At 41.7% G+C, this 27,513-nt stretch overlaps 1 protein-coding gene across 8 annotated transcripts in view; it reads right to left on the bottom strand.

Annotated features, from left to right (window-relative positions):
* NCOA6 (nuclear receptor coactivator 6) overlaps positions 1–26,842 on the bottom strand; it is a 110,183-nt gene extending 83,341 nt beyond the window's left edge. For 6 of the 8 annotated variants that reach the window (XR_008674627.2, XM_063702113.1, XM_063702112.1 and 3 more), the window contains exon 1: positions 26,706–26,842. The gene's annotated coding sequence lies outside the window, so the exon portion shown is untranslated. Of the gene's footprint in view, positions 1–10,850; positions 10,921–26,705 lie in introns of all 8 variants that reach the window. The other 2 variants (XM_031004779.3, XM_031004780.3) reach the window with 2 other exon arrangements.
* Between the last annotated feature and the right edge of the window lie 671 nt (positions 26,843–27,513).

Below are 27,513 nucleotides of genomic sequence, written 5' to 3' on the forward strand. Positions count from 1 at the left end.
CAGTGCTGTGCTGGCTTTAGGTCTGACCCAGTGTGGTTTCAGTGGTGGGGTGGCCACAGGGGTGCTTGTGTAACCTCTCCCCCAGCTCCAGGTAGCTCAGCATAGACAGACAAATTCCAGTTGTTTGGGAGAGAGTAAGAGGAGAGAACAAGAGCCTCTCCCTGGTAATCCAGAGAATTATTCTGGATTTTACCTAAGACCACCAAGGTGGTACCTCTATGAGTCTGCAAGAGCCACAGTTTTACTACACTTGGGGTGCCACCTAATGTAGATACAAATGCAGTGACAAGAGACCTGGATCACAACACTCAAGTCCCTTTGAATACTCGGAAAGCCTTTGCAAGAAAGATGGGTAAGAACAAGCCCAGACTGTAAAGACTATAATAAATACCTAACTCTCCAATGCCTAGACACCAATAAACATCCACAAACATCAAGGTAATCCAAGAAAACATGACCTCACCAAATGTACTAAATATGGTACCAGAGACTAATTCCAGAGAGACAGAGATATGTGACCTTTCAGACAGAGAATTCAAAACAGCTGTTTTGAGGAAACTCAATGAAATTCAAGATAGCACACAGAAGGAATTCAGAATCCTATCAGATAAATTTAACAAAGGGACTGAAATAATTTAAAAAATCAAGCAGAAATTCTGGATTGAAAATGCAACTGACATACTAAAGAATGCATCAATCTCTTACCAGCAGAATTGATCAAGAAGAAGAAAAAAATGGTGAGCTTGAAGACAGCCTCTTTGAAAATACAAAGTCAGAGGAGACAAAAGAATGAAGCACATCTACAAGATCTATTAATACAAAATAGCCTCAAAAGGGCAAATCTAAGATTTACTGGCCTTAAAGAGGAGGTAGAGTGAAAGAGAGGGGCAGAAAGTTTATTCAAATGAATAATAACAGAGAATTTCCCAAACCTAGAGGAAGATATCAATATTCAAGTATAAGAAAGTTATAGAACACAAGCCAGTTTAACCCAAAGAGTACTACTTCAAGACATTTAATAATCAAACTCCCAAAGGCCAATGATAAAGAAAGGATCCTAAAAGCAGCAAGACAATAGAAACAAATAACAATTTTAAAAAATACAATGGAGCTCCAATACATCTGGCAGCAGACTTTTTAGTGGAAACCCTATAGGCCAGGAGAGAGTGGCATGACATATTCCAAGTGTGAAAGGAAAAAAAATTTACCCTAGAATAGTATATCCAGTGAAAATATCCTACAAACATGAAGGAGAAATAAAGACTTTCCCAAACAAAAGCTGAGGGATTTCATCAACATCAGACCTGTCCTACAAGAAACGCTAAAGGGAATTCTTCAATCTGAAAGCAAAGGACGTTAATGAGCAATAAAAATCATCTGAAGGTACAAAACTCACTGGTAATAGTAAGTACACAGACAAACATAGAATATTATAACACTGTAATTGTAGTGTATAAACTACTCATATCTCAAGTAGAAAGACTAAGAGACCAATTAAAAATAATAACTACATCAACTTTTCCAGACAGTACAATAAGATAAAAATACAAACAAAAAGTTTAAAAGTGGGGGGAACAAAGTTAGTATGTAGAGTTTTTATTAGTTTTCTCTTTGTTTATGCAATCAGTGTTGTTATCAGTTTAAAATAATGGTTATGAGATATTATTTGCAACCCTCATGATAAACTCAAATAAAAAAATACAACAGATAAGAAATAAAAAGTAAATTAAAACATACCACTAGAGAAAATCACCTTCACTAAAAGAAAGACAGGAAGGAAGGGAAGAAGGAAAAGAAGACCACAAAACAACCAGAAAACCAATAACAAAATGGCAGGAATAAGTCCTTACTTATTAATACTAACATTGGATGTTAATGGACTAAATTCTCCAATGAAAAGACACAGAAAGTGGCTGAATGAACAACAACAACAAAAAACAAGACCCAATGATCTGCTGACTACAAGAAACACACTTCACCTACAAAGACGCATACAGACTGAAAACAAAGGGATGGAAAAAAAATATTCCATGCAAACGGAAACCAAAAAAGAGCAGCAGTAGCTATACTTAGACCAGACAAAATGGATTTCAACACAAAACTATAAAAAAGAGACAAAGAAGGTTATTATATAATGATAAAGGGGTCAATTCAGCAAGAAGATATAACAATTATAAATATAAATGAACACAATCCTGGAGCACCCAGATATATAAAGTAAATATTATTAGAGCCAAAGAGAAAGACAGACCCTAATACAATAAGAGCTGGAGATTTTAACAGCCCATTTTCAGCACTGGACAGATGATCTAGACAGAAAATCAACCAAGAAAAATCAGATGTAATCTGCGCTACAGACTACATGAACTTAATAAGATATTTACAGAACATTTAATCTAATGGCTGCAGAATCCACATTCTTCTCCTCAGCACATGGATCATTCTCAAGGACAGACCATATGTTAGGCTACAAAACAAGTATTAAAATTTTTTTTAATTGAAATAACATCAAGTATCTTCTATGACCACAATAAAACTAAAAATCAATAACAAGTGAAACTTTGGAAACTATACAAACACATGGAAATTAAACACTATGCTCCTCAATGACCAGTGGGTCCATGAGGAAATTAAGGAGGAAATTGGAAAATTTCTTGAAATAAATTATAATGAAAACACAACATACCAAAACCTGTGAGATACAGTGAAAGCAGGACTAAGAGGGAAGTTTATGGCTATAGGCATTTACATTAAAAAAGTAGAAAAATTTCAAATAAACAACTTAACAATGTATCTTAAAGAATTAGAAAAGCAAGAGCAAACCAACCCCAAAATTAGTAGAAGAAAAGAAATAATAAAGATGAGAGCAGAAATAAATGAAATTGAAAGAATACACAAGATCAGTGAAATGAAAAGCTGCCTTTTTGAAAAGATAAACAAAATTGACAACCTTTAACCAGACTAACAAAAAAAGAGAGAAGACCCAAATAAATAAAATCAGAGATGAAAAAGGAGACATTACAACTGATACTTCAGAAATTCAAAGGATCGTTAGAGGCTACTATAAGCAACTATATGCCAATAAATTGGAAAACCTAGAAGAAACGAATTCTTAGACACATACAATCTACCAAGATTAACCATGAAAAAATTCAAAACCTGAACAGACCAGTAACAAGTAACAAGATCAGGTGAAACCCTGTCTCTACTAAGAATACAAAAATTAGCCAGGCATGGTGGCACGTGCCTACAGTCCTATCTACTCAGGAGGCTGAGGCAGGAGAATCACTTGAACCCAGGAGGTGGAGGTTGCAATGAGCCGAGATTGCACCAATGCACTCCAGCCTCGGCGACGGAGATTCCATCTCAAAAACAAAACAAAACAAAACAAAAAACAAGATCAAAGCCATAAGGAAAAGCCACAATAAAAAAGAAGCCTGGGATCCAATGGCTTCACTGCTGAATTCTACCAAACATTTAAGGAAGAACTAATTCCAATCCTACTCAACCTATTCCAAAAAATAGTGAAGAGAATAGTTCCAAACTCATTCCACAAGGCCAATATTACCCTGATACTAAAACCAAAGAAACATCAAAAAAAGATGATAGACACAGTGATAAACACTAATGCAAAAATCCTCAACAAAATACTGACAAATCAAATTAAACAACACATTAAAAAATCATTCATAGGCGGGGTGCGGTGGCTCACGCCTATAATCCCAGCACTCTGGGAGGCCAAGGCAGGCAGATCGCCTGAGTTCAGGAGTTCAAGACCAGCCTGGCCAACATGGAGAAACCTCATCTCCACTAAAAATACAAAATTAGCCCAGGCAGTAGCTCACACCTGTAATCCCAGCACTTTGGGAGGCCGAGGCAGTCGGATCACGAGGTTAGGAGATCGAGACCATCCTGGCCAACATGGTGAAAGCCCGTCTCTACTAAAAATACAAAAATTAGCTGGGCATGGTGGCGCATACCTGTAATCCCAGCTACCTGGCAGGCTGAGGCAGGAGAATCACTTCAACCAGGGAGTCGGAAGTTGCAGTGAGCCGAGATTGCACCACTGCACTCCAGCCTGGCAACAGAGCAAGACTCCGTCTCAAAAAAAAGAAAAAAAAATTGGCGAAAATATAAAAACGAAATAATACTATGATCATATATTGGTTACATATTAAAATATATCAGTTCATGAACTGTTCAAAACAACTAAGCAAAATATAGGTTTAATTATATAATTACATTATTTTAAAATTTTTGCAAGTCAAAATGCACATGAACTGAAAGGCAAAATGCAAGTTGAGAATTATACGTTTTTGTTTGTTTTAGTTTTTTGAGTCAGGGTCTCACCCTGCTGCCCAGGCTAAAGGACAGTGGCACAATTCCCAGCTCAATGCAGCCAAGTGATCCTCCCACTTCAGCCCCCCGAGTAGATGGACCCAATAGATCCTCCCACCTCAGCCTCCACCATGCCCGGCTAATTTTCGTATTTTTTGTAGAGACAGGGTTTTATCATGTTGCCCAGGCTGGTTTCCAACTCCTGGGCTCAAGTGATCCACCCACTTCAGCCTCCAAAAGTGCTGGGATTACAAGCATGAGCCACCATGCCCAGCGATTTATAAAATTAGAAATGAAAATAATCAATGATCAAAAATCTTGCTACCCTTCATAAGTAATCAAAGAAAAACAGGTCAGGCATGATGGCTCACACCTGTAATCCCAGAACTTTGGAATGCCGAGGCGACTGCATCACTTGAGGTCAGGAGTTCAAGACCAGCCTGGGCAACATGGTGAAACCTCGTCTTTACTAAAAATACAAAAATTAGCAGGGTGTGGTGGCCCGCACCTGTAATCCCAGCTGCTCGGGAGACTGAGGCAGGAGAATCACATGAACTCAGAGGCAGAGGTTGCAGTGAGCCAATACGGCGCCACTGTACTCCAGCCTGGGTGACAGAGCAAGACTTGGTCTAAAAAAAAAAAAAAAACCAGAAACAAAGTGAAATGTGTCTTTTTTCATCAAACTGGAAGATTTAAAAATAAAATAATTGTGGCAATGTACAATGAAATAGATTAACATTTACATTTTGCTTAAATATAAGCAAATAGAATTATCCTTAACATCTTAACCATAAGCTTAACAATCTAGGAATCTAACCTAATGAAATAACTGATTTTGTGGTCAAAGATTTATATTCAAAGAAGTTCATCACTGACGGGTGCAGAGGCTCACATTTGTAATCCCAGCACTTTAGGAGGCTGAGGCAGGCGGATCACTTGAGGTCAGGAGTTCGAGAGACCAGCCTGGCCAACATCATGAAACCCCGTCTCTACCCAAAATACAAAAAATTAGCTGGGTGTGGTGGCACACACCTGTAATCCCACCTACTAGGAGGCTGAAGCAGGAGAAATGCCTGAACCCGGGAGGTGGAGGTTGCGCCACTGCACTCCAGCCTGGGTGACAGGGAGAAACACCGTTTAAAAAAAAAAACAAAAAACCGTCATCACAGCTTAGACAACACAGTGAGATTCCATCTCTACAAAAATAAAATTTAGGCCAAGCGTGGTGGCTCACGCCTTAATCCCAGCACTTTGGGAGGCTGAGGCAGGCAGATCACCTGAGGTCGGGAGTTGGAGACCAGTCTGACCAATATGGTGAAACGCCATCACTACTAAAAATACAAAAATTAGCCTGGCGTAGTGGCAGGTGCCTGTAGTCCCAGCTATTCAGGAGGCTAAGGCAGGAGAATCATTTGAACCCAGGAGGTGGAGGTTGCAGTAAGCTGAGATCATGCCACTGCACTCCAGCCTGGGTGACAGAGGGAGACCCTGTCATAAATAAATAAATAAATAAGCAAGCTGGGTGTGGTGGCACACCTGTGGTCTCAGCTACTCAATAGGCTGAGGTGGGAGGATTGCTTGGACCTGGGAGGTTGAGGCTGCAGTGAGCCATGACTGCATCACTGTACTCCAGCGTGGGTAACAGAGTGAGACCCTGTCTCAAAAAAAAAAAAAAAAAAAAAAGTTCGTCAAAATATTCTGTTGATGGTTCAACAACAGAAGTGGTTAAACAATTTAAATATACTCAAATATTGCTTCCCATTGAGACTAATGTTTTTGAGAATATTTAACATCATGAGAAATATTTATATTTTAAATATAAAATATATAAAACATGTTACTTCCGCTTTCTTTTTCAAAAAAATTATTTTAATCACACATAACTGTATATATACACGGGGTACAGTATAATATTTTGATACATGTATACAATGTGTAATAATCAAATCAGAGTAATTAATTAGCACATCCATCACCTCATTTATTATTTGTGTTGGGAACATTCAAAATCCTCTCTTCTAGCTATGTGAAAATATACAATAAATTATTTTTATCTATAGTCATCCTACAGTGCTAGAGAACACTAGAACTTATTCGTCCTATCCAGCTATAATTTTGTATCCATTAACCAGTCTCTCCTTTTTATCCTTCCCCTGCTCTTCCCAGACTCTAGTAACCTCTGTTCTACTCTCTATTTCTTATACCCTTTTTTTTTTTTTTTTTGAGACAGTCTCATTCTGTCACCCAGGCTAGAATGCAGTGGTACAATCTCAGCTTACTGCAACCTCTGCCTCCTGGTTTCAAGCAATTCTTGTGCCTCAGTCTCCCTAGTAGCTGGATTTTCAGGCGTGCACTACCACGCCCAGCTAATTTTCTTGCATATTTTTAGTAGAGATGAGGTTTTGCCATGTTGCCCAGGCTGATCTCAAACTCCTGGGCTCAAGCGATCCACCCACCTTGGCCTCTCAAAGTATTAGGATTACAGGTGTGATCCACCACACCTGGCCTATTCTACGCTCTACTTCTACTGTGATCAACTTTTTTACCTTCCACATATAAGAACATACGGCATTTATCTTTCTGTGCCTGGCTTATTTCACTTAACATAATGTCCTCCAGGCTGATGCATGTTGCTACAAATGACAAGATTTCATTCTTTTATGGTATATATACCACATTTTCTTTATCTAGTCATGTACTGATGGACACAAGTTGATTCTCTATCTTGGCTATTGTGAATAGTGCTGCAATAAACATGAGAATGCAGATGTCTCTTTGACATACTGATTTCCTTTCCTTTGAATATATACCTATTAGTGGGATTGCTGGATCATATGGTAGTTCTCTTCTTAGCTTTTTTTTTTTTGAGACGGAGTCTTACTCTGTTGCCCAGGCCCCAGACTAGTATGCAGTGGTGTGATCTCGGCTCACTGCAACCTCCAACTCCCAGGTTCAAGAGATTCTCCTGCCTCAGCCTCCCTAGTACTGGGATTACAGGCGCCCACCATTGTACCCAGCTAATTTTTGTATTTTTAGTAGAGACAGGGTTTCACCATAGTAGCCTGGCTAGTCTCGAACTCCTGACCTTGTGATCCACCCGCCTCAGCCTCCCAAAGTGCTGGGATTACAGGCGTGAGCCACTGCGCCCAGCCCTCTTTTTGGCTTTTTAAGGAACCTCCATAACTATTTTCCATAATGGCTGTACTAATTTACATTCCAATCAACAGTATATAATAGTTGCCTTTTCTCCATCTTTTTGGTAATAACCACTATTTTAACTGGGGTGAAATAATATCTCATTGTGGTTTTGATTTGCATTTCTTGATGACTAGTGATGTTAACCAGATTTTCATATACTTGCTGACAATTTTACATTTTCTTTGGAGAAATGTCTATTCAGATCAAGTACCCAATTTTTAAAATCAGACTGTTTTTCTGCTGTTGAAACATTTCAGTTCCTTCTTTATTCCAGATATTAATCCCTCGTCACATGAATAGTCTGCAAATATTTTCTCCCATTCTGCAGGTTATCTCCTCACTCTGTTTCCTTTGCTGTGCAGAAGCTTTCTTAACTGGATATAATCCTATTTGCCAACTTTTGTTTTTGTTGCCTGTGCTTTTAAGGTCTTATCTATAAAATCTTTGCACAGACCAATGTCCTGAAGTGTTTCCTCTATGTTTTCTTTTAGTGGTTTCATAGTTTCAGGTCTTACATTTAAGTCTTTAGCTCATTTTGAGTTGATTTTTGTATATGGTGAGAGACAGGAGTTTCATTCTTCTCCATGTGGATATCCAGTTTTCTCAGCACATGCATTGAAGAGACTGTCTTTTTATCAATGTATGTTTTGGGTGTCTCTGTTGAAAATCAGTTGGCTGTAAATGTGTGGATTTATTTCTGGGTTCTCTATGGTGTTTCATCGGTCTATGTCTCTGTTTTTATGCCAGTGCTATGCTGTTTTGGTTACAATAGTTTTGTATACTTTCAAGTCAAGAAGTGTACTGCCTCCAGCTTTGCTCTTTTTGCTCAGGATTGCTTTGGCTACTCAAGGTCTTTTGTGGTGCCTGCCATACAAATTTTAGGATTGTTTTTTCTAAAGAAGTCTGTGGTAGACAGACTTGTAAAATGGCCACCAATTACTCCAGCCTCCTGGTGTTCATGCCTTTGTGTAATCTCTACCTCCTGAGTATGGACTGGCCTGGTGATTTGCTTCTAACTAACAGACTATGGTAAATGTGATAGGATGCCACTCCATGATTATAAAAAATTGTGACTTCCAGCTTCCTAGGAGACTTGCTATTCCTTTCTCAGCTTTGTGATGTTGAAGAAGCTACATGGAAAGGAATTCAGAGCAACCTCCAGCCATCAGCCAGTGAGAAACCAAGCCCTTCAATTCAACATCCCTTCAAGAAGAGAATTCTGTCACCAACCAAGTTAGTTTGGAAACAGATCATTCCCCAGCCAAGCGCTAAGATGAGACACCAGCCCTGGCTGACACCTTGACTACCTCCTGTGAGAGACCCTGAAACAGAAGACCCATCTAGGCTATGCTGATTCCTGACCCATGGAAACCCATGCCATAATAAAAATGTATGTTGTTTTAAACTACTAAATTTGTGGTAATCTGTTATGCAACAATAAATAACTATTGTACCCTACATGGAAATCCTGCTGAATAAACTGCCTGGCAATTTCCTTTTTTATTTTTTTATTTTTTGAGATGGAGTCTCGCTCTGTCGCTCAGGCTGGAGTGCAGTGGTGCAATCTCAGCTCACTGCAAGCTCCGCCTCCCGGGTTCACACCATTCTCCTGCCTCAGCCTCCCAAGTGGCTGGGACTACAGGTGCCTGCCACCAGTCCTGGCTAATTTTTTGTATTTTTAATAGAGACGGGGTTTCACCGTGTTAGCCCAGATGGTCTCGATCTCCTGACCTCATGATCCACCCTCCTCGGCCTCCCAAAGTGCTGGGATTACAGGCATGAGCCACCGTGCCCGGCCTTTTTTTTTAGTTTTTGTTTTTTTGTAGAAACAGTATCTTGCCGGCTACTAAAAACACAAAAATTAGCTAGGTGTGGTGGCAGGCACCTGTAGTTCCAGCGACTCAGGAGGCTGAGGCACGAGAATCGCTTGAACCCGGGAGGCGGAGGTTGCAGTGAGCCAAGATGGCGCCACTGCACTCCAGCCTGGTAACAGAGCGAGACTCCGTCTCAAAAAGAAAAAAAAAAAAAGAAACAGTGTCTTGCTATGTTGCCCAGGCTGATCTCCAACTCCTGGCCTCAAACGGTCCTCCTGCCCTACCTTCCCTGGAACTCTGCCCTGCCAGGATTCTTAAATCAAATCACAGTGCTGGAACTGTGCCCAGCCAGGATTCTTAAATCAAAATATTTTTCCCTCTATTTATAAATATTTATCCAAATATTTATGGGGGAAAAAAGTCACAGGTCACACAGTGGCCAGTTCTGCTTTAGCTAGCAGTGGTTCCCAAACTTGTCTGTGCTTTTTTTTTTTTTTTTTTTTGAGTTGGAGTTTCGCTCTTGTTGCTCTGGCTGGAGTGCAATGGTGCGATTTTGGCTCACCGCAACCTCTGCCTCCCGGGTTCAAGCGATTCTCCTGCCTCAGCCTCCCGAATATCTGGGAGTAAAGGCATGAACCACCACGCCTGGCTAATTTTGTATTTTTAGTAGAGACAGGGCTTCTCCATGTTGGTCAGCCTGGTCTTGAACCCCTGACCTCAGGTGATCTGCCTGCCTCGACCTCCTGAAGTGCTGGGATTACAGGCGTGAGCCACCGTGCCCAGCCTTGTCTGCACTTTAGATCATCTTGGGATCTTTTAAAAATTCCAAAGTCCAGGCCATACTCTCAGGGCAATCAAATCACAATCTGCTGGGGAAGGGAAAGGGACAATGGCATCAGTTTTCCAAGCTCCACAGGTGATTTCAATGTGAAGACAGGCTTGGGAAATCACTGAGCTAGAGTTTTATCTGTGTGATCAAGAAAAAGCTAATTCAAGATGACAGAGAGAGAGGCAGCTGAATGAAACTAACTATATACACCTGCCCTTCTCTGAGATCGTAAGGTAGCCTTGATTTCCCCCTGCAAAGTTATGAATTCTGAAAATATCAGAGAGAAGGCCAAATAAATGCTTATTTTCCTTTTTGGATTTATCCATGCCTCTATTCCCCTCCAGAATTATGGACAAGTGAGAAATTCACCTTTTCGTCTTTTCTTGGTACTTTTCATGGAACCAATAAAGAATTCTGCCATATTACATGTATTCAACATAACTAATAAGACATGACTTGAATGCTTTTTTATTAAGCAGATCTTATTTAATTTAGTCAGTTTTGATCCAACCCACATGCCAAATGCAGCTTGCCAAAGTAAAATACCCTATGGACATTAGGATCAAAATGCCTCCTTTTTAAAAAGTAAAGTCTATTTGTAATCCAATACTTTAAGTTGAAATTAGGCCTTTTATAAATTGAATTTCATGTATTCTACAGAATCAACAGACCTGCTTAAGAACTCTCTGACCACTCTCAGAAAAGTTAGTCAGTAGGACCCCTCTCCATTCCTCCCAGGACCTAAACAAAAAAGAAAAAGGGCAAGAGGAAGAAGAGAAACATCAGAAGAAAAGACTACATATAAACCCTTATAAACCTATTCAAAATAAATTTTTGTGATTGGCCAAATTCCTTCTCTCTACCACTGTTTCTGCTAATTTTACTCTAGAAAGAGTTGTAAAAGGCCAGGTGCTGTGGCTCACGCCTGTAATCCCAGCACTTTGAGAAGCCAAGGTGGGTGGATCACCTGAGGTAAGGAGTTCAAAACCAACCTGACCAACATGGCAAAACCCCATCTCTACTAAAAATAAAAAAAATTAGCCAGGCATGGTGGTGCACTCCTGTAGTCACAGCTACTCGGAAGGCTGAGGCAGGAGAATCGCTTGAACCTGGGAGGCAGAGGTTGCAGTGAGTGGAGATTGCACCACTGCACTCCAGCCTGGGTGACAGAGCTAGACTGTCTCAAAAAAAAAAAAAGAGTTGTAAAAGACAGATGACCTATCTACAATTTCTAGTCCAGTGGCTTTTATTAAGGAAAGCTTATAATCATCAAAGAGGCTCAATATACTTTTGAAATACCACAGTAGTGGTTACACAAGTGTTAATTTTATAATTCATTAACCTTATAATTTGTGTGCTTTTCTTTGTATGTTACACATCAATTAACACATTTTTCCAATAGATATATTTGTCCTGGGCAGAATCTCTGAAAGATTCTAAGTAAGCAGGTATCAGAAATAGTCAAGGTTACATGATTTGTCCTAGGTCACAGATATAGTTAGCTACAAATGAAGTCCTTCATATCACTTTCCTACTCTTTCTGTTATAAATTGTAAATATGTTGATATTATTATACTTTTTAATTTAACATTACTTTCCTACTTAGACTATGAAAAAAATAAGTATTACAAGTGAGAACTGCAAAAAACAAGCAAACAAGTAAATAGAAAACACATGTCCTGGGTTCATAACTGTGCACTATTGAAGCTATTGTACCATCCATATGAGGAAATTAAATAAAGCCTAATGCCCGTGCAACCATTTTTTTTCGTTTTTGAGACGGAGTCTCGCTCTGTCACCCAGGCTGGAGTGCAGTGGCGCAATCTCGGCTCACTGCAAGCTCCGCCTCCCGGGTTCACGCCATTCTCCTGCCTCAGCCTCCCGAGTAGCTGGGACTACAGGCGCCCGCCACCATGCCCAGCTAATTTTTTTGTATTTTTAGAAGAGTCGGGGTTTCACCGTGGTCGATCTGCCCACCTTGGCCTCCCAAAGTGCTGGGATTACAGGCGTGAGCCACCGTGCCCGGACTCTGCGCAACCATTTCTTAACCTCAATATCCTTTTTCAAATGCTTTCAATGTAGACATATGTCAAACTATTAGTAGTAAAATCAACTGTGTACCTATTCAGATAGACTAGCATTATTTTTGATATGAAAATATAGGGTGATAGAACGGAAAAAGGGCTAGGCTGAGCATTGCAGAGTGGGTTTTAGTCATGGCTGTCCCATAAAGTTGTTTTATGATTTAGGGCAAGACATAAATCTCTCTGGTCTAAGAGTATTAAAATGAGAGGATGGAACACCAGAGCTAGGACTAAACAGAATCTCAGGTTCCTTCCAGGTTTAAGAAAACTCAAGGACTATTTAACAACAACAACAACAACAACAACATATATATATATATGCTTTCAAAATGCATTTTACAAATGATTATCTCTATTCAAATATGTTTAAAGTAGCTTTGCAAAATAAAAATACTAGAATTCCTCTGGCACCTGCTTCATAAATACAAGCATATTCTTCAGCTTGTATCAAATGCAAATCTCTGATCTGTTGTCTAGGTGCAACAACCTCTCCCTCTCAGTTGGCTAATAATAACATTGTTGATTCTTTATCATCATGAGACTCTTTTGCCTGCATTTAAAAAACTTCATATTATGAATCAATTTCAGATTTACAGAACATGAGTTATTTTTATGAGAAATATGTATCTCTCAATATGTAACAAGTCTTTCTTAATTTCTAATAATCTACTGTAATTTGAAAACTTTCCATGGATGCATGTATTTGACTACCCTTTACCAACTGCCTACTAGCACTCTGCTAGGCACTTTCCTGCTCCTGAAGTTACTATACAAGAACAAAAAGACTGTGGAACGGTTAATTGAAACAACATTATTTCATGAATGCCTCCATCTGAATATTACACTTATAGTATTTAAAAAATTAAGTTGGCCTTGTAACCACACAACCTTAAATGTTTCAGGATAACTTATAAGACATTGTTAAAGTGTCTAAATAAACAGTTAAATGCCCACTGTTAAAGACAATTTGCCTAGGCATAACTATTATAAGATCCAATTTCATCCTCCCTATACCCTTTCATGAGGTCCTTATAAAACTATTTCATGGCGGCCGGGCACGGTGGCTCATGCCTGTAATCCCAGCACTTTGGGAGGCCGAGGCGGGAGGATCACAAGGTCAAGAGATCAAGACCAGCCTGGCCAACATGGTGAAACCCTGTACCTACTAAAAATACAAAAAAAAAATTAGCTGGGCGTGGTGGCATGTGCCTGTAGTCCCAGCTACTTGGGAGGCTGAGGCATGAGAATCTCTTGAACCTGGGAGGCAGAGATTGCAGTGAGCTGAGATTGCGCCACTGCACTCCAGTGTGGTGACAGATGGAGACTCTGTCTTAAAAAAAAAAAAAACACTATTTCATGCTTATTCTCAGATCTGGGGCTCCCAAGGGAAAATTTGTGCAGCTCTCCAGCCAAATCAGAGAAACTTAATGCTCTGAAAGGATCAACAAAATGCCTGTCAAGGTGATTGGCATTTCAATACAACAACCCTGGTTTGCTCTTGGTAGGGATAATAGACAATTTAAGGGATTAGGAAATGTTAACATTAATTTTTAAACTTCAATCCTAACTTCTTAGTATAAGAAACAAAAGATAAATTAGTAAAACATGAAACTTGAGATTTCCAAAACCACTCATCCCAACACATATTATAAACATATTATAAACCGTAAGTCAGAGGCTCAATGAGATTTTTCCCACGTTGTTACATAAAAAAAACAAAGAAATAAATGTGTGCCCAAATTGCAACAAAGAGAAAAAAAATTACAAATGAATAATACAAAAACAGAAATAAAATCTAGAAGAGGTCAGGCGTGGTAGCTCACGCCTGTAATCCCAGCACCTTGGGAGGCCAAGGCAGGAGGACTGCTTGAGCCTACAAGTTTGAGACCACCCTGGGCAACACAGGGAGACCCCACTTCTACAAAAAAAATTTAAAAATTACGGCCGGTCACAGTGACTCATGCCTATAATCCCAGCACATTGAGAGGCTGAGGTGGGTAGACCACCAATAATGAGGTCAGGAGTTGGAGGCCAGCCTGGCCAACATGGTGAAACCCTGTCTCTATTAAAAATATAAAATTAGCTGGGAATGGTAGAACACCCCTATAATCCCAGCTACTAGGGAGGCTGAGGCAGGAGAACTGCTTGAACCCGGGAGGACGAGGTTGCTGTGAGCCGAGATCGTGCCATTGCACTCCAGCCTGGGAGACAAGAGTGAAACACCGTCTCAGAAAAAAAAAAAAAAAAAAAATAGGCTGGGTGCAGTGGTTCACGCCTGTATTCCCAGCACTTTGGGAGGCCGAGGAGGGTGGATCGCTTTAGGTCGGGAGTTCGAGACCATCTTGGCCAACATGGTGAAACCCTGTCTCTACTGAAAATATAAAAATTAGCCAGGCATGGTGGCGGGCACCTGTAATCCCAGCTACTCGGGAGGCTGAGGCAGGAGAAACGCTTGAACCCACGGGGCAGAGGCTGCAGTAAGCTGAGACTGCACCACTGTATTCCAGCCTGGGCAACAGTGTGAGACTCTGTCTTAAAGGAAAAAAAAAAAAAAAAAGGTCATTTTGGAGACAACTGGAGAAACTTACAGACTTAATGTTAGATAATATTAAGAAATTACTGTTTTGTTAGGTGTTAATGGTATTGTGTTTATGTAGAAGAATATCCTTACTTGCAGGTGATGTGTGCTAAAATATTAAAGGCATAGTATCATGATATCTTTATTTTTAAAAAGTTTAACATAATAAACATACTATTAAGCATATGACAACATGTTGAATATAGATGGTGGGTATAAGGGTGGTTCACTGTACTATTATTTCTGGGGCTTTTTGTATGTTTTAAAGTTTTAATAAAACATTTAAAATATCAAAAAAAGCCCACAAAACTGAAGAACTGCTATTATACTAGAAGAAAAAATTTATGAAATTCAATTTTAACTAGTAGCTAGTGGCACTATAAACTGGTAGTTGTTCTAAAGAATAATCTGACAATGTGGCTAAAAAGTGATAGCCTCAGACCCAATGAAATCATTTTAGGGAATATATTCTAAGAAAAAAACTGGAAGAAAAAAGATTTATAAAAAGATGTAACAGTGCTACAATTTAGAATTGTAAAATAGGGCTGGGCATGGTGGCTCACTCCTGTAATCCCAGCACTTTGGGAGGCTGAGGCGGGTGGATCACGAGGTCAGGAGTTCGAGACCAGCCTGGTCAACATGGTGAAATCCCATGAAATACAAAATCCCGTGAAAATACAAAAATTAGCCAGGCATGGTGGCGCATGCCTGTAATCCTAGCTACTCAGGAGGCTGAAGTAGGAGAACTGCTTGAACCTGGGAGGTGGAGGTTGCAGTGAGCTAAGATCGCGCCACTACACTCCAGCCTGGGTAAGACTCCATCTTGGGGAAAAAAAAATTATAAAATATAAATAAAAACGAACTAAAAATCACCCAAATGCCAAATAACCAGAGTATTTTAGACTTTGGTTGTTATATATCCATTAAAAATGATAAATATACAGACGTGTAGAAAAGTACGTCAATATATTGCTAAATGAAAAAAGACTAAAAAAACCTTTATATGAATTAAATTTGTAAAGACTGTATGAATATGAAAATGACTCAGAAGTTATGTATTTGCAGTATTTAAACATAATTTTTTTTTGTTTTTTGAGACAGAGTCTCGCTCTTGTCACCCAGGCTGGAGTGCTACAGCATGATCTTGGCTCACTGCAACCTCTGCCTCTCAGGTTCAAGCAATTTTCCTGCCTGAGCCTCCCAAGTAGCTGGGATTACAGGCGCACGCCACCACGCCAGGCTAATTTTTGTATTTTTAGGAGAGATGGGGTTTCACCATGTTGGCCAGGCTGGTCACGAACTCCTGACCTCAGGTGATCCACCCGCCTTGGCCTTGCAAAGTGCTGGGATTACAGGTGTGAGCCACAGTGTACAGCCTTAAACATAATTTTTAAAATTTCATGGGGACACGTGCTATTAGAGAAAGTATAAACAATGCAAATATAAAATCAGGAAGAACTGTCTGGGCACAAATAAAGAAAGCACCTGAGGGCTATTACTGACCACAATTCGAATGAGTATTCACAATTTAAATACAGTACTATCCTGGGCAAGGCCAACATTGCTACCATTAAAAAGACACAGGCTGAGCACAGTGGCTCATGCCTGTAATCCCAGCATTTTGGCAGGCAAAAGTACTGCTTAAACCCAGGAGGTTGAGACTGGCATGGGCAACATAGGAAGACCCATTCTCTACCCCAAAAAAAAAAAAAGCCAGGTGAGGTGGTGAACACCTGTAGTCCCACGTGTTCACTCAGGAGACTGAGGTAAGAGGATCGCTTGAGCCTGGGAGGTTGAGGCTGCAGTGAGCCATGATCACACCACTGCACTCCAGCCTGGGTGACAAAGCAAGTCTCTATTTTTTTTTTTAATAATAATTTAAAAATAAAAAGACACAGAAAAAGAGCATATCATTAGCCTGGACAGTACCCAGTCTTCCTCAATTCTATTTGTTATTTTAAAACAATACTCAGTTTTCCTCAATTCTTTCCAATATTTTTTAAAATTATGGAAAAACTGAAGAAGTTCAAAGAAAAACCAAGAGGTAAAGAATAGGACGGAAAAGAGGTAATTTTGAAGAATGGTTTGAAATCAAATGAAGTGTGACATTACTATTAACACTGAAATATCCATGGGGAGGCTTTTGAATGGAGACCCTGAAAAGCTGATGTGTCTCTCAATGCCCACAGATGACTCACCAAGAAGAGAGGGCTAATAAAACCCTCAAAGTTTGTTGTTTTACAGAAGAGAGATTTCTTTATTGTGCTGGCAAAAGTTACTGGCATAGGCAAACGAGGGAGGCTGGGTGTGTTGTCACTGACCATCTGTTTTTCTACAGGGTGTTTACTTATCCATGATCACCTGATCATATTAGAATGTCTCTAAAACTTGACTCAGTTACTCAAAGCTTGAATCAATTATCTACCATTTCAAAATTCCGCAGTGCCATCCTGCTCCCACACACTGGTCACTCAGCAACATTCAAATGTCTTAGACCTGGCATCCAGGGCGCCAAGAAAGTACGCCAGCTTCACTTCTCCACAACTCCTCAACACACCAGCAAATCAGACTTCTCACTATTTCATTACCTAAATATTCCTTACATTTTCCTATGTCCATCATTTCTTTGGTTACTCTCTCCTTATTCCCATTTGTTGCAATCTTACCCTTCCATTTTAATAAATTTTAATTTAATGCCTCTATGTTATCTCAAACACTACCTGTTATGTGTTGACTTGTGCCCCCCAATCCCATCCCTGCCAAATATGTTAGTCCTAACTCTCAGTACCTCAGAATGTGACCTGATTTGGAAACAGAGTCGCTGCAGAGGTAATCAATTAAGATGAAGTTACTCCTACTGGAATAGGGTGGGACCTACTAATGACCTTATAAGGGAAATTTGGACACAGAGACATACAGGGAAAACGCCATGTGACAACAGAGGCAAAGATTGGAGTGATGCAGCTACAAGCCAAGGAGCACCAAGAATTGATGGAAGCCTCAGCCTCCCAAGTAGGTGCAATTAGATGCACATGCCAGCACACCTGGCCAATTTTTGTATTTTTAGTAGAGATGGGGTTTTACCATGTTGGCCAGGCTGGTCTCAAACTCCTGAACTCAAGTGATCCACCCACCTTGGCCTCCTAAAGTGTTGGGATTACAGGTATGAGCCAGCTACTTGGGAGGCTGAGGCAGGAGAATCACTTGAACCTGGGAGGCAGAGGTTGCAGTGAGCCAAGTTTGCGCCACTGCACTCCAGCCTGGGCAAGGGAGTGAGATGCTGTCTCCAAAAACAAACAAACAAACAAACAAACAAACAAAAAAGAGCAGCTGGGTGCAGTGGTTCACACCTGTAATCCCAGCACTTTGGGAGGCCGAGGCAGGTGGATCACCTAAGGTCAGGAGTTCGAGACCAGCCTCACCAATATGGTCAAACCCCGTCTCTACTAAAACTACAAAAAAATTAGCTGGGCGTGGTGGCAGTTGCCTGTAGTCCCAGCTACTCAGGAGGTTGAGACAGGAGAATCACTTGAACCCAGGAGGCGGAGGTTGCAGTGAGCCAAGATCTCACCACTGCACTCCAGCCTGGGCAACAGAGTGAGACTCCATCACACACACACACAAAAAAGCAAAAGCAAAAGAAAATGTATATGAATGGGTACTACGGAACTGATATTCAACAGATTCAATATCAGTAAAGGAGCTGATTAATGGGAACTTTTGTTGCCTTTGTGTGTGTGACGGCGGGGGGAGGGGTTGCAGCTGGTTAATGCTAAATACAAACTGAAATATCTGTTTAAAGTATGAATGCCCTCTGAATTTGGTGCTCATTAATATTAACTGATATAGTTAATTTATTAACTGATAATGAATATTATAACTGACATAGAATACACAATTCATCACAAGGTAAAGGTATGGTCCTGGCCTTCTGCTTTATAGAGTTTGTAAATCAAATAAAGCATATGACCAACTCTAGGGCTGCATTCCTCCTTCCATCAAAGCCACAGTATTTCATTTGTGTATATATCTAAATGTAACTCTAGTTATTTATTAATTAACTCAGAATGTTTATTGAGCTCCTAGGCAGCTACTTTATGTCCTTTTTAGAATAAGGTGAGGTAGAAAAAGATCACATTTAAAAAAAAAAAATGAATATACCAGACATCAAAATAGGCAGACACTGGAGCTGAAGCGAGGGAAGGGGGAAGGCAGAGACAGACACCAGCCCAGTCCTAAAGGAGCACCCACCCAATCTAGTGAGAAGTAAGAGAGTAAACTAGCTCCATATCTCTCCTTTCTCCCCATGCTGATCCTACACTTCACAATCAGGCTTCCTTTCCTAATGTACAGCTTTCATCACATCACTGGCGAAAAACATTTGACGACTTCCCACTATCTAGTCAATCAAGTTCAAACTTCCCAGCTTGGAATAGAAATGGGTATTCAAAGCCTTCCATGATTTGATTATATGGTATCCAGAGATTAGGAAGACAGGCTTTGAAATTAGACTACCTGGACTCAAATACTTTCTGTATCAATTGTTAGCTCTCTTCTTCATTTTACATGTAAAAAGGGATTAAAAACCAGTGCCTACCTCATCAGGTTGTTGTAAGGATTAAATAAAATGCTACTTATGAAATGCTTAGCACATTATCTTGCAAATAGTAAGCATGCAAAAAATGTGAGCCATTGGCCAGGCATATGGCTTGTGCCTATAATCCTAGCAATTTGGGAGACCAAGGCAGGAGATCACTTGAGCCCAGGAATTAAAGACTGCAATGAGTTATAATCACGCCACGGCACTCCAGCCTGGGCAACAGAGTAAGATCCTGGTTCTATTTAAAAACAAAACAAAACAAAACAAAAAACCCTACCCAAAGAACACTGGGGGGAAAAAAAGCCACTACTACTATTAATTTTTTTAAGTTTTATTTATTTTAGGTTTTATTTTATCTATTATTGTTAGTATTGTTCATCTCCATTTCCACCCTTAATTCCAACAACACCCTTATAACAATCCTGTTCTCCAAGCAAAATGGACTCTTTACCATCTCCTAAATACCCACCTCTGTGTTTTTGCTTTCACTCAGCCAGGAAAATACAGCACTGTCACATCTCCAAGTATTAAGATACTAACTATTCTTGGCAGCTTCGTTCACAGACCACCTCTTTCAGGTACCATTCTCTAGTATCCCAGCTCCATAACACATTACAGACATTCCTCAGCATACAAACCTTGGCTAGATTCATCTTGGTATCTTGCAGAGTTCTAGCCAGTTTCCAGAATACATGGTAGGGCTCAATAAATGTTTGAGAAAATAATACCTATATTTCCTTTCTCGTCCAGCCACTCTCTTAGACAACAGCTCCACATTACAAGTAAAAAGAGTTCTTCTACAGTATTTCATAAAGCTGGCCAGCTAATTTTCTATCACCAATGTGGTAATTTCTAATACAGTACCTAATACATAGTAGATGCCTAAATATTCAAAGAGCTAAGCTGAATTTCACCTCATCTTTTAATTTCATTTATCATTCTATTCATTATGATCAAGTATGGCTCATCCTTAGAAATAGGTTTTAGTATTTACTTGCCCACAAACTCATCTGTCAATTTCTGGCCATCCCCCGCCCCCCATCCCAATATGTCATTTACTGGTTTGGGGGAGACAATATTCAAAACCTCAATAAAGTAACAATCAGAAAATTAAATGTCTGCAGGGCCATAAAAATAAAGAGCAAAGCAAGACAGCAAGGCAGACTACGGAGAACTAGGAAACACATCCCACCTAAAAGTTTCAGCTGGTTACCGCTATAAATGAATATGGGCTTGCTGTTGACAGATCTTCCAATTTTTCAAGGTTAAGTCAGAAACTCAGAGGTCTGTGTACATTTTTAAGACATTAAAAATATTGTGTAAACCAAACAAAATACGTATACAGGTCAAATCCAACCACAGGTTGCCAGTTTGCAACCTCTGCTACAGAAGTTCTCTGCAAAAGTGATGGCATGAGAAGAGTTCTATCCTAGCAGATAATCTAAGGCAGCCCCTAAAACTAAGTAGCTCCTTGGAAGCATCTCCTGCAACACTTAGCCCAACTCTCACCATTCTGATTGACCTGAAAACCAAATTAATTTGGCAATTTAATCGAGCAAAATGAGCCCCTACTCTGTACCAGGTGCTGAGGAATCAGAAATGAACAGTAGTGCAAAAGTACAGCTAATATTTATTGAGCATGTTCTAGGTGCCAAGCACTGTTTTACACATTATGTATATTGACTCATTTAATCCTCACAAAACCCTATGAGATTACTATTATCCTTAAAGACTGAGGTGCAATGAGGTTTTATTTGTCCAAGGTCAAACAATCAGCAAGCAGCAGTGCTTAATAAGGACCTCAGACAGACTCCACCAAAAAGAGCTCACAATTTGAAAGCAAGCCCCATTCAATAAATGATGCTGGGATCACTGGTTATACATAGGGAAAAAAAATGAAACTGGACCCGACCTTACACTACACATGAGAATCCATTCCAGATACATTAAAGATCTAACCATCGAAAACAACAGTAGGTATTCCAGAATATAAAGAATAATTGCAGGCTGGGCACAGTAGCTCACACCTGTAATCCCAGCACTTTGTGGACTGCTTGAGCTCAGGAGTTCGAGACTAGCCTGGGCAACATGGCAAAACCCCGCCTCTACAAAAAATGCAAAAAGTAGCAGGGCATGGTGGCGCATGCCTGTGGTCTCAACTGGCATGGGAGGTGGGAGGGTTGCTTGAGCCCAGGAGGTTGAGGCTGCAGTGAGCCGAGATCGCGCCACTGCACTCCAGCCTCGGTGACAGAGCGAGACCCTGCCTCAAAACAAAACAAAGAATAACTGCAAATCTTAAAGGAAAAGATTGATAAAGTTGACACTAAAATTCAGAACTTTTTAACAAATGACACCTGAAAACAGATTTTTTAAAATAAGCAACAGGCCAGGCGCAGTGGCTCACGCCTGTAATCCCAGCACTTTAGGAGGCCAAGACGGGTGGATCACTTGAGGTCAGGAGTTTGAGACCAGCCTGGCCAACAGGATGAAACCCCATCCCTACTAAAAACACAAAAATTAGCCAGGTGTGGTGGCACATGCCTGTAGTCCCAGCTACTTGGGAGGCTGAGGCAAGAGAATCACTTGAACCTGGGAGGCGGAGGTTACAATGAGCTGAGATGGCATGACTGCACTCCAGCCTGGGCGACAGAGCAAGACTTCATCTCAAAAAAAAAAAAAAAAAATTAAAATAAGCAAGAAACTGGGAAATGACATCTGTAATACCTACCAACAACAAAGGATTAATAATCAGAATATATAAAGAAATATTTTGTAAAAGACAACCCAATAAAAAAAATGGCAAAACAAGCCCGAGCATTATCTAATCCGTGTAAAGCTGGCACTACCACAGTTACCACACAGTACACTCCAGAACAATAGACCTTGCCATCACTGACTGATATAAATATTCAGGGGTCTGTGTTATGCTGCAGGTACACAGACCATGGGTAATCCAGCCCAAAGGGCAGAGCCAAGACGTTTATTCATTCTCTATCATCATATAGACATTGGATGGCAAATTAGAGGTTGAACATCCAACACTCAGACACATGGATCAGGGGTTGGCAAATGTTTTTGTAAAGAGTATTTCCAGCTTTGTGAGCTGACACAACACATCTCTGTCACGACTACTCAACTCTGCTATTGGTACCACAAAAGAAGATATGGACAATATATAAATAAATGAGTGTGGCTATGTTCCAATAAAACGTTATTTTCAAAAACAGATCGTGGGCCAGATTTGACCTATGGACCACAGTCTGTTGACCTCTGACATAGATAGTTGTGCTTTTTCTACACTATAGGTAGGATACTTCCCATGTTTTCCCCTGTCCTTTATGTCTGCTGACACCTCTGATTTCCTTAACCAAAAACTACACCACACTTGACAGCTTTGCAATGGTTTCCAAAACTCTACTCTGCCAAAAAAACCTTTTCGCCCTTATTATCAATGAGAATTCTCCCCTCATTTTCCTTTCACTTTTTTTTTTTTCTTTTTTTTGAGACGGAGTCACGCTCTGTCGCCTGGGCTGGAGTGCAGTGGTGCGATCTCGGCTCACTGCAAGCTCCGCCTCCTGGGTTCACACCATTCTCCTGCCTCAGCCTCCTGAGTAGCTGGGACTACAGGCGCCCGCCACCACGCCCGGCTAATTTTTTGTATTTTTAGTAGAGATGGGGTTTCACCGTGTTAGCCAGGATGGTCTCGATCTCCTGACCTCGTGATCCGCCCGCCTCGGCCTCCCAAAGTGCTGGGATTACAGGTGTGAGCCAACACGCCCGGCCTTCCTTTCACTTTTTTAAACCTCTTTGACAGACACCACTCCAAACCAGAAATTTAAAAAACTCCCCCTAAGCCACTCACAATGTCAATAATCAACACCTGCAAATTCTAACTCCGCTCAATGCCCACAGCCTCTGCCTTAGTTCAGATCCTCATTACCTCTCTGGTCTTCGGTCTACCCTCCTTCCAAAGAACATCCATTTATCTCCTAGAAATTAAACCTCCACCACATACTCCCCTTCTCAAAGATCTTGAATGCCTCTCTCAGCTAAGGATTCAGTCCAAACTCCTTAGCAAGGTCCTTCACAACCAGGTTCCTAACATGGTCTTCCTAGTCTCATCTCTGGCCGTGCTTTCACACACATTCTATGCTCCAGCCACATTCAGTTATTAATACATTCCCTGAAAACGTGTCTTTACCTGAAAGGCCCTTCTCTCCATTTCACTGGCAAATTCCTGTATCTTTTAGGACACATCTCAAATGTCACCCCTTCGCAACACCTTCCCTGATTCTTTGAACAGACACACCCATCTCCGTGTCCTTATAGCGTTTAATAACTCTTCTTTGGCATCGACCATCCTGAACTATGATTGTTCACATGTCTACTTCACTTATGGGGCTGCACACCCAAAGTGAAGTGACTCTGCCTTAAAAACTTCTGAATCTACAGAGCCCAGCATAATGCTTGATATGCAGTAGATGCCTTGAGGCACAGTAAATGTTTGCTGAATGGAAGACATGCCTGGCAGTAGGAGTAGGGTTTCTTAACCTGGGGTTCATAGACAGGAGTCTATAGACAGGACTTCAGTGGGGCTTGTGAACTTGGACAGGGAGAAAAAAATCTCTTTTACTAACTTCTAACTGAAAATTACCATTCTATTCAAATATGAGTGTAGGTAACATACCATTCTAGTATTAGCAGTATCTGTGACTCTGTAACAACAGAAATCTCAAATATCTTTATATCATACTACAGTTGTTGCATATAATCTTGAAGTAGCCTTTATGCGCATCATGTCTTTGAAATTATAATTATCGGATCCATCACTAAATCTGATTTCTTAACGTGCTGATAAACAAGTATATGCATATTAGATTTGTATATTTTGGAAACTGTATTTTAATATAATTGGTGTTCCTTATAATTCAATGTACTTTATTTTATACAATTAAAAAATATTATTCTGAAAGGGGTCCATGGCACAGATAAGGTCAGGTCTTCCTGCATTAGAAAAACCCAGAATAGGCTGGGCACGGTGGCTCACGCCTGTAATCCCAGCACTTTGGGAGGTCCAGGTGGGCAGATCACTTGAGCTCAGGATTTCAAGACCAGCCTGGGCAACATGTTGAAACCCCAACTCTACAAACAAAAAAAAAAAAAAAAAAAAGAAAAGAAAAACCCAGAACAAATGAATTGTGTTGCTGTATATACATATGGTATTGACAGTTTTATTTTATATATGCCCACATAATATTTTTGTTCGTTAATTCTCTTTGATTATATGGGGCCCTGGACCTATTTTCCATGACTAATTTGCATATTTCCTTCAGAACTCTCCCATAGCCCATGCGAACTTTGAATTCTTCTCTAACATGATCCAACTTCAATTAATAAAATAGAGACTCTGGGTCTCTACAATTTTTCACTTTTCTTTTTTAGGATTTTGTGTTCCTTTGTGGTAAACACCTAGAAGAGAAGGAGCATCTCTTTTTTTTTTTTTTCTTTAGACAGCGTCTTGCTCTGTCGCCCAGGCAGGAATGTCATGGAATGACCATAGCATGGCTCATTGCAGCCTTGACCTCCCAGGCTCAGGCGATCCTCCCACCTCAGCCTCCTGAGTAGCTGGGACTACAAGTACAAGCCACATCAGGTGGCTAATTTTTTTTATTTTTTTTTGTAGAGATGGGGTCTGCCAGCTCCTGGGCTCAAACAATCCTCCCACCTTGGCCTCCCAAATTGTTGGGATTACAGGCGTGAGCCACTGTGGCTGGCCGGAGCATCTCTTAAAACTCTAGAAAGTTAGAAGGTCTCAAAGATAACTTCTTTGCACAATTAGAGATGAACCAGGAAATACCAAATAACTGGCTGCCTATACTTTTTTGTATTCCCTTCAGCCTTTGTATTGTCACACTCATTACAGGAAGAAAACAAATTTAATAGTTATCTGGTATATACTGTTATGCTTCATTTATTGTTTTTGTTTGTTTGCTTTCAGTTTCATCACAAGAATGTTATGCTTCATTTCTTAACACCTTTCTCCCAGCTAGCAAATTCCTTTAAGGCAATGTGTTTAGTGAGGAAGCAGCCGACAATTTCTAGCAGCCCCTCTGCCACTAACTTGTAAGATCTTGAAAAGTCAACTTTACCTTTCTATGTTTCAGCTAAAATCACTACCTGATTTGAAATCTTTACTTGATCTCTCAGGCCTTTGTAGTTTCTATACATTCACTCTTCTTCACCATTTTACTGGCTTCAATAACGCCTTTCTGATGACCTCTCCAGGTGACTCTGCTCTTAAGCTGTGGGCTGTCCCCTTCCAGGGAAGACACCTTGGGTCACCGCCCCCAAACAGCCAGGTCCCTCCTTTTAAAGACACACACAACTCCCTAAGTTGATAAAGGTTCTCTCCTTTCTTGCCAACCAGTTCCACTCTCAGTGCCTCTTTTGCCGGCCAGCTCCTGCACCCAAACCTCAGTCTCCCTTTGTCCCCCTTTTCTCTCATCAAACACCTCCTTTTTCCTGTTGCTTCCCCCAATAGGGGGTGGAGGATGCTTGGGACATAAGTCTTCAGAGCCTTGGGAGTTATACAGCTTTGCAATTCAGCCCCAGTACCCCAAGGACTGCCCCAATCTGATATCAGCGTCTGTACCCAAAGGGCCCTCATTCCTCATCAATCACCTCCTTCCCTCCCAGCAAAGAACTGCTCCAGCCCTGACAGCCTGAGCTTGGCCCCCATGCCTCCACCCCAATCCCCAGGTCCTACCTGCACTAGGGCTCTAACACCGCCTAAGGCCTAACCCAGTTCCACGTCCTGCCATCCTCTCAGCCCATTAGACCCCAATCCCGGTTCCCTTCGGACCCAGTGTTCCTTCTCCGCGACCCTGACCACGACCCCACGACCGGCTCCCGCCTGTTCCCCAAGCCTGGAGCGCCACCCCGTGCAGACCCCGGCCAGCCCTGCACTCCCTCAGTGCACCGGCCCCCGCGCCCAGCACCCTCCCCACCCAGCCGGGCCGCCGCTCCCTCCAGCGCCCCCGCCCGCAGGCCTGGGGCCCGCTCCCCAACATGGCGACGGGGACACAAGCGCGGCGGGCGGGGCGGCTCCGGGCCGGGCCCGCTCTCAGACCGTGCCACTCGGTCGCCCAGCGCCATTTTTCCGCGCCGGCCCGGACGGCGCCTCCTCCCCGCGAAGCCAGCCCGACAAGGACCGCGGACGCCCGGCGGGCCCACCGCTTACGGGCCCGCGCCGCCGTCCCCTCACCTGAGCGCGGCACCGGCCCTCCCGGGCGGGCCTTGGAGCGCCGGCCCGGGCCGTGCGTGCCCGCCGCCCTCCGTGCGTCCGTCCGTCAGTCCTCGCGTGCGCCCGTCTGTCCCGCCGCCCGCGCCCGGCCGCCCGCAGCCCGACCCGGCAGGGCCTCACGGAGCCGGCGGGGAGGGGGATGGGCCGGACCGGGCCGGGGAGGGAGGGGGAGGGAGGGAGAGAGGGAGGGAGCGCGAGAGGGGGCGGGGCGGACTCGAGGGGCGGGGCATTGCCCACGTGACCAGACGTCCCCGGGAGCGCGAGGTGGAGCGCGCGCCAGCTCGCTTCGGTGCTGAGTGCTTAGTGCTGGGATCTCGTGGGTTTCTGTCGGCTTCCCAGGGCTATTCTCTCGCCAGTGAGTCCCACTTCGGAAGCACACATTGCACAGCCTTTTGCGAGCGCTCTGAGTATCCTTGGACATGGCAATTCCAAGCCTCAGTTTACCCATCTGAAATATGGGGAAAATCATAGTGCTTGTGAAGAGCAAATGGAGGTAGGCATGGAAAGCACTTGTCACCGTGCCTGACACATACTGTCTAATAATAAGCTTAATGGGATATAGATAAAAGCTTTCATTATTATTTGCCTCTAAATCCCTCTCTTCTTTTTCCCATCATTACCTCCCTAGCAAGCTAAAATGCTCAGTAAATAGAATTATTGATCTAACGACTGTGGCCCCTCCCCTCTTCCCAAACGTAGAAAGGCCTCCTCAGCACTGGACTTCATGTCTGTCATACAGGTCTGGATTCGTATCTGGCTTTCACTCTTT

This window comes from Gorilla gorilla, chromosome 21 (assembly GCF_029281585.2).
Source record: "Gorilla gorilla gorilla isolate KB3781 chromosome 21, NHGRI_mGorGor1-v2.1_pri, whole genome shotgun sequence".
NCBI classification, from domain to species: Eukaryota; Metazoa; Chordata; class Mammalia; order Primates; family Hominidae; genus Gorilla; species Gorilla gorilla.